We start from the raw sequence: 6,580 nt of genomic DNA on the forward strand, positions 1-6,580 counted from the left end.
AGCGTCTCTGATGTGATTCAGGCTACTGGGACTCAGCGGCTCAGTGATGCAGGACTCCCCGCGTCGCCAAGGTGACAGAGTGGCCGCAGGCTTCTTCGCTTTTCTTGCTCTGTTCACCCCTTATACACTGGAAAGCACCATAGCCGATACCTCCAGGGACGCCTACTGCCATTTCTTTGCTGACACTATCCTCATGGTTAACGACGCAGGATTGCTAAAGATTTGTTCCCCGCAGTGCTGGCCTTGTTACTAGATTAGGCCTCTCTCGGCGACAGTAATGCCTCTTTCCAGTGCAGAAACCTGTCTAGAGGAGATCTAGAAGATTCTGAATGTATTTCGCCAGTGATAAATACCAGGGATCTTCTCCAGGTATTCCTGAGCACTCAAAGCAAAGACTGGGTCACTAGGGAGGTAAAACTTTGGGTTATCTGGGGCACATACAGGGGTGGGGCCACAGGATTACTTGCCCCAGCTGAGAGCTGATTGGCCCCCAGAGTGCCTCATCCCCTGTCACTCAAAGATTCAAAACAAATCATTGGCTAATGATAAGGATGGCCCTTCTACACGAATTATAGCCCTTCTTAAACACCCTACCTTACGAATCCTAGAATCAGCCTTGGGTCTCACTGGAAGGCGACTGGTCTGGTGAATATGGCCCCAGACTTTTCAACCTGGTTTGTCTGGTTTGCCTTTAAGACAGATTTGTGAGAGCCAGGCAAATCGAGGGAAGGTGGTTGGAAGACCTTATCCTCTGACTGGGGAAGCAGCTTTATTTTATTTATTTGTTTATTTATTTTTTATTGCCCACCACCACCCCACCCTCTTCGGAGGACAACTTTATTTTACATTAAATTCAAGAGCAAAGAGTGTGGCCGCTCCGAACTCACCTGTCCCGTGGAAAAAAAACAAAAAAACGGGGGAATACAGATACAACAATCGTAATGATAACAGACATTAATCACCGTGGGGAGAGGGGGAGAGAAAAAAAAAAAGGAAAAAAAGAAAACAAAGGTATACAGAAATAATAACACTAATAATGTAGGTGGGATGGAAAAAATGAAGTGTAGGGGAATACAGAATACAAACAGCCATAAGAAACATAACACTCATTACTTAAGCAGCTTTATAAGACGATGGAGCGCAGCGCGGACTCGATAAGAAATGACGGTTAGAGAGCAGAGTGCACTTTTCTGTCTCAGGGTCAGAAATTAATCTGGACAACGCTCCCAACCCAGTCCTCCCCACGTTTTTGCTCCCTCCCAGCTCCCTATGAGACAGTCCATGTTTTGATCCCTCCCAGCTCCTGGTAGGAGCACAAATGTGGACCGTCTGCAGGCCCCCGAGGACCGGATTGGGAAACACTGCACTAACTGTTTCTGTTATTTCCACTTTGTCCCACTATGGTTTCACTGAAGTCCACTCCCGTCAGGCCTTGCAGTGGGGGGGCGACCCTGAAACCGATTAGCAAAGCACTAACACTGGCCCCCTTATGGCTAAAGAGTCATAAACTCTTATGACTTTCCATGTTTGACGATGACCCAGGGGCGTGTGCTTGTGAGTCGTGTTGGGTGGGTCGGCGGTGTTGGGGGGCAGTGCACCCTCGAGGGTGTGTCCTCACATGCTGCAGTGCCTTTGGTAATGCAGTGGGGGGGGAAGTGAACCCTCGGGGGTGTGTTACTTTGGTAATGCAAAGTCATCTCAGGAGGGCAATGGTGTTTCCCTCAAACTGTCACCACGTACAGTTACAACTTTCTGCTGAAGCCCCGGCAATGACGGGGGGGATGGCAAGAATTCAGAACACGTACGTGCGCTAAGAATCGCGCACAGAACCGCATAAAAATATTATTATTGTCTATCTGTAGACGGCAAAGATGCAATGCTTGTAAAAATACAGCAATTAGCAAGTGTATATATGTAATTTAACCACTAGGTGTCAGGCCATAGCCGGGCACTTTTTAACTAGTAAACTTTAGTTTTGTCAGTTTTGTATAAACAAATTTCAAGTTTGTGGTTGTTTTCGCCATTAAAAATATTGAATTCATTTTAAAAATCGTTATTTTTGAGGAAATGTATGGAAGTAAATCTGTGTCATCAAATTTGAATTTTATATGCCACTGAAATTCTAACATTGAATATTTATGCATTGGAAATATGCATCGGAAATTCGACGGATTCTTAAACATCCGTAGGGTGACCAGATAATCCATGTCAGGGAAGACACTCTGAGCTAGGACAACCATTCCAATTAAAAGGACCCGGATTTCACTTAAGTACCGAGTTCTTGCTGTGTGCTGATTGGTCAGTCTCCTATAATCATGCGTGTGTCACTAATGTTAATGTGAAACAGCTGGATGAGTCTTTCAGTCAAGGAAACAAACCAGTCAAAGCACAAGAATAGGTGAACTATACAGGAGCCTTTCAGTTTGAAAGTAGTTTGTAAAACCCGAAGTAGCTCAAAGTGTCCTGACATGGATTATCTGGTCACCCTAACCTAACCATCCGCGGTGTGACCCCAGACCAGAACAGTGATGCCGCACGATTCCGATTTCAGACTTTAGATTGCTGATCCAGTTTTCGTCGCTATCCTACAGACGGACTTTCATGTCTTCTTATCGGGGAGCAGAACTGCATTTTGTAACTGAAAAAAGTTTAACCAGCTCTCTCCTTATTCTTACAATCTGTAGCTTTTTCTTGACGAGAAGTTTAGATTTGTTATGACATAAATGGTAGATAAATGATACTTGTGCTCAGAAGATTATGTGGGTATTATGCTGAATGACAGATCTTAATTTTTATTTCCTTTCCTATACTGTTCAAACACTCTTATCTACGATATACCGAAGACTGTTTGTCCAGCCTTTAATAGTCAAACATTTTGGTCAAGAATGAATAGAAGTCGCATTAACAGGAGTTTAATTTATAATAGGCCTACAGCTTGTAAAGCAATATGAGTCTAAGGTGTTTCATGTCTACAATTACATTCTCCATATTTAGCAACATATAGGTCAGGTACATAGCACACGCGTGCTGTCGAGGAGAGGACTAGGCTGAACATCCAGTGAATGCTCAGGTACAAGAGTAAGGTATCCTGGAGCAATTCGGGCAAAAACGAGTCTCAGATTGTCAATTTTTGGGATTCCTCACTTGGCCTTCCCAGCATTCTGAGGTTGTTTCCATGGCACCAAGGATGAACCAGTCTCTTAACAAAAGTTTTTGTCCAATGGAAATGAATTCTCAGCCACTTATCAGCTGTACAGCTGAATTATACACATTTTAGACTAAGGTAATACATCTTCAAGAGCAAGGGCGTAGCCTCGGGTTTGGTCGATAGGGACGTGTCCCTGCCAATATTTGTGGGAGTACCGTGTGCGTTTAAGGGGGCGGGGTTTGGGGGCTGATTTGGTCCCTATAGTGTTGAAACCAAAACCACACCCTTATGTGAAAGAGTTTTTGGACATAGTCACGACTGCATCTGTTATGGGTTTAATTACCCCTGCGTGATTTCTTGTTTTTTAATTAGATTTTTTAAATTAAATTTGATTTTTAATAGCTTGATTAAACTGTGGTGGGCTGGTTTTCCATTTAGGGGGCACCGCACAGTGTTGGCTGAATGCTTATAGAAAAGTAAAGGATGTACGGGTGGTTGGATTGACCCGACGCTCAGCTTCTGCTAGTCTGCATGTACACCAAACCAATTAAAACTAAACTATTTCAGATTTTCAAAATGTATAGGAAACTCAAACACACTGGGGACGTGGGCAGTGGTGGCCCAGCGGTTAGGGAAGCACACGTGTAATTGAAAGATTGCTGGTTGAAATCAAGCTACCACTGAGGTACCCTGAGCAAGGTACCGCCCCCAAGCACTGCTCCCCGGGCGCTGAATCAGCTGCCCCCTGCTATGTCATGATGTCACATATGGGTTAAATACAGAGGACTCATTTCGTTGTTGTGTACTGGGTGCTGCGGTGTGTCATCACTGATTACCTAATTCTACGATTCTAATTCACATCTCAGCTCATTCCCTTTTTCAGGTTTTCCTGAAATAGACGCTGGCAGCTTGCACAGCGTCGCGGCGCCGCGCTCGGCAAAGGAGACGCTCCGTGGAGCTGCGGAGGAGGTCAGCTGCTGAGGGCACCTCAGGCCGCGCAGGAAAGTTGACAGCATTCACTCAGAGTCCCGTGGGGAGGCGCTTGTACCCAGAATAACACTTCAAAAGAGTCTCAAAGGCACCATTATATTCGCAGGGCCGAATTCTGTTAAAAGGAAGTCTGCAAACCGGAGAGAGAAAAAAAACATCTTCCTAAACATCTAATAAATAATAAAACGTGAGCAGCGTGTTGAGTAAGGCTGAACACAGACAGACAAACACAGAAACACCTGGGGGGGGGGTGGTTGTCTGCATTAAATAGAAGTTTTCAAGTTTTTAGAACCAAGCTTCATATTTTAAATACAGGCCTTATATTCTCAGATACACAGATACATACACGAGGTCATAGATTTTACACAGATTCCGATTCAATCTGTAGTGGGAAGAGGGGGGGAATCGGTTTGTTACCTGAAAATGGGAATAAAGGCTGATTACTGTGGATTAAGTGCCTATGAAGTGTGAACGTGCAAATATAAAAATCAGACCTGGTCTATAGAATCAAATACAAGAAATCTTCATCTTGCATGTGCTGTTTATGCGGTCTTACATAAATACAAGTTGAAAGCCAGGGAAGACAAAAGCGAACGGGAATTCTATTAATTTCGCACTTAGCAATGTCAATAGCAGCAACAAAAACACTTGTAGCGTTTTTTTTTTTTGCCTCGTTGGTAGCGTGGGAAAACTAGCTAAATAGCCAGTCACTCCCATTTAGGAAGTCGTATACTAACCTACAGTAAGTCAACCACGCAACTGGATGCTGACCATTCCAGGGCGTGTATATATACCCTGTCAGGGGAAATTCTGCTCAGAAGAGCGGAGCTTTTTCAACTCAACATGGATGCCCTTTGGCTTACCCATACCCAAAATAGAGTTTTTTTTCTGTTTGCTAAATGTGTTTCATTGCTATTGTTTTTGGAGGCCTCCTGCGCTGAGGAGGGGGAGGGAGAAGGAAACCCAGTAATCCTGTTCAGTGTATTTTCACATGGGCTCACCGCCACTGAGGAACCTCATGATCCGGTCTTATAGCAAAACAGCCCCCTATAGAGAGGTGGGCACACGTGGGTTAGGGGGTATAGCTACTGCCGGTTTGTAGGGCCGGGTGGGAGCCTGGGTCTCACGTGGCATCACAAGGGGATTGGGCTTACCAAGGTGTTGTTAATTTTAATGGAGTTGTTTCCACCTGCCAGGGTGCTTTAGTATGAACTGACCCAGAAAAGCTCAATTGCCAATCATACCACAAATCCCTGGGTCAAAGCTCAGATTCAGTGGTGCCATTCTGGAGAGCCGCTTTCTCCATATCAGATTTGTCCACAGCGGGCGGGGTGCTGGCCGAACCTGCTACAGTTTGGGGAGGTTCTCCTGTTCATTTCAACAAAATAACCAGGAGGGTGACGTGACACACCTCACACCTCGTACACTAGTGTGTAACTTCCCCCCCCCCCCCCCCCCCACACCACCACCACGGTACAGCCCATCCCCAACCCCCGCCCCCATTCTAACCCCCTACACCCTCACAAAAAAAACTGTCTAAAAAGGGAAACGTTCTTCACAGGAATCGGAGAGTAATAAGCGTCACCTGATCTCTAACACGGCGAATCAAGTGTCTGCTGTCAACCAGAGGAACTCCACTGTCTTAATACAAATAAGGAAAATTTGACTGTTCCATAACAGCACAACTGGATTCTGTCCACCTGAGCACTCAAATGTCGATGTCGATCTATATCAGTATGGAGCTATAAGTCATTAAGCCACACTGCTGCAGAATGAGGATGTGTTTATGTGATACCTACATTACCTGTGAGATTGCATGCTCTTGACAAACGACCACAAAAATGTCTTGAAATAGCTCCACAGGGTGATCACTTGTTCCAGGAAGTTTGGCATGTTAAGGATTGCCAGAAATACGACTTTGTGAATTGCTATTTAGACACAGAATTTTTGTTCATAGCATTAAGTTGTGGGTTCTGGAGATCCCAGGATATTTGAGTGCTGTATCGTTAAAACTTCATGAGTTTTCCTCACTATTAACAATACAGTGGTACCTCGGTTCTCGAACTTAATCCGTTCCGGACTCCGGATCGAATCCTAAAAAGTTCTGATCGAATTTTTCCCATAAGAGATAATGGAAAACCAATTAACCCAGCACGTAAACTGAAGAGAGAATTTCCATGTTCAGCATGATTTCTATCATTGAATGATAGGCCTGCTTTATCCAATTTGTTAAATGTGTAACAGAGCTTAAAAATAATGTTAAAGATTTTAGCATTGGTTCCCGATACGACAGAAACCATCACGACGCAAAATGGAAACAGTCCTACTGATAACAATTTTACTGATAAATTTGCTGTATTCCACTACTTTAGACTGAAGCGTCTCTAATTGCTTCTTGTTGAGATTAGCCTTCTTTTTGCTTATACTTTCCAAAATGTCCAG

Source organism: Paramormyrops kingsleyae, chromosome 20 (assembly GCF_048594095.1).
Source record: "Paramormyrops kingsleyae isolate MSU_618 chromosome 20, PKINGS_0.4, whole genome shotgun sequence".
Classification (NCBI taxonomy): Eukaryota; Metazoa; Chordata; class Actinopteri; order Osteoglossiformes; family Mormyridae; genus Paramormyrops; species Paramormyrops kingsleyae.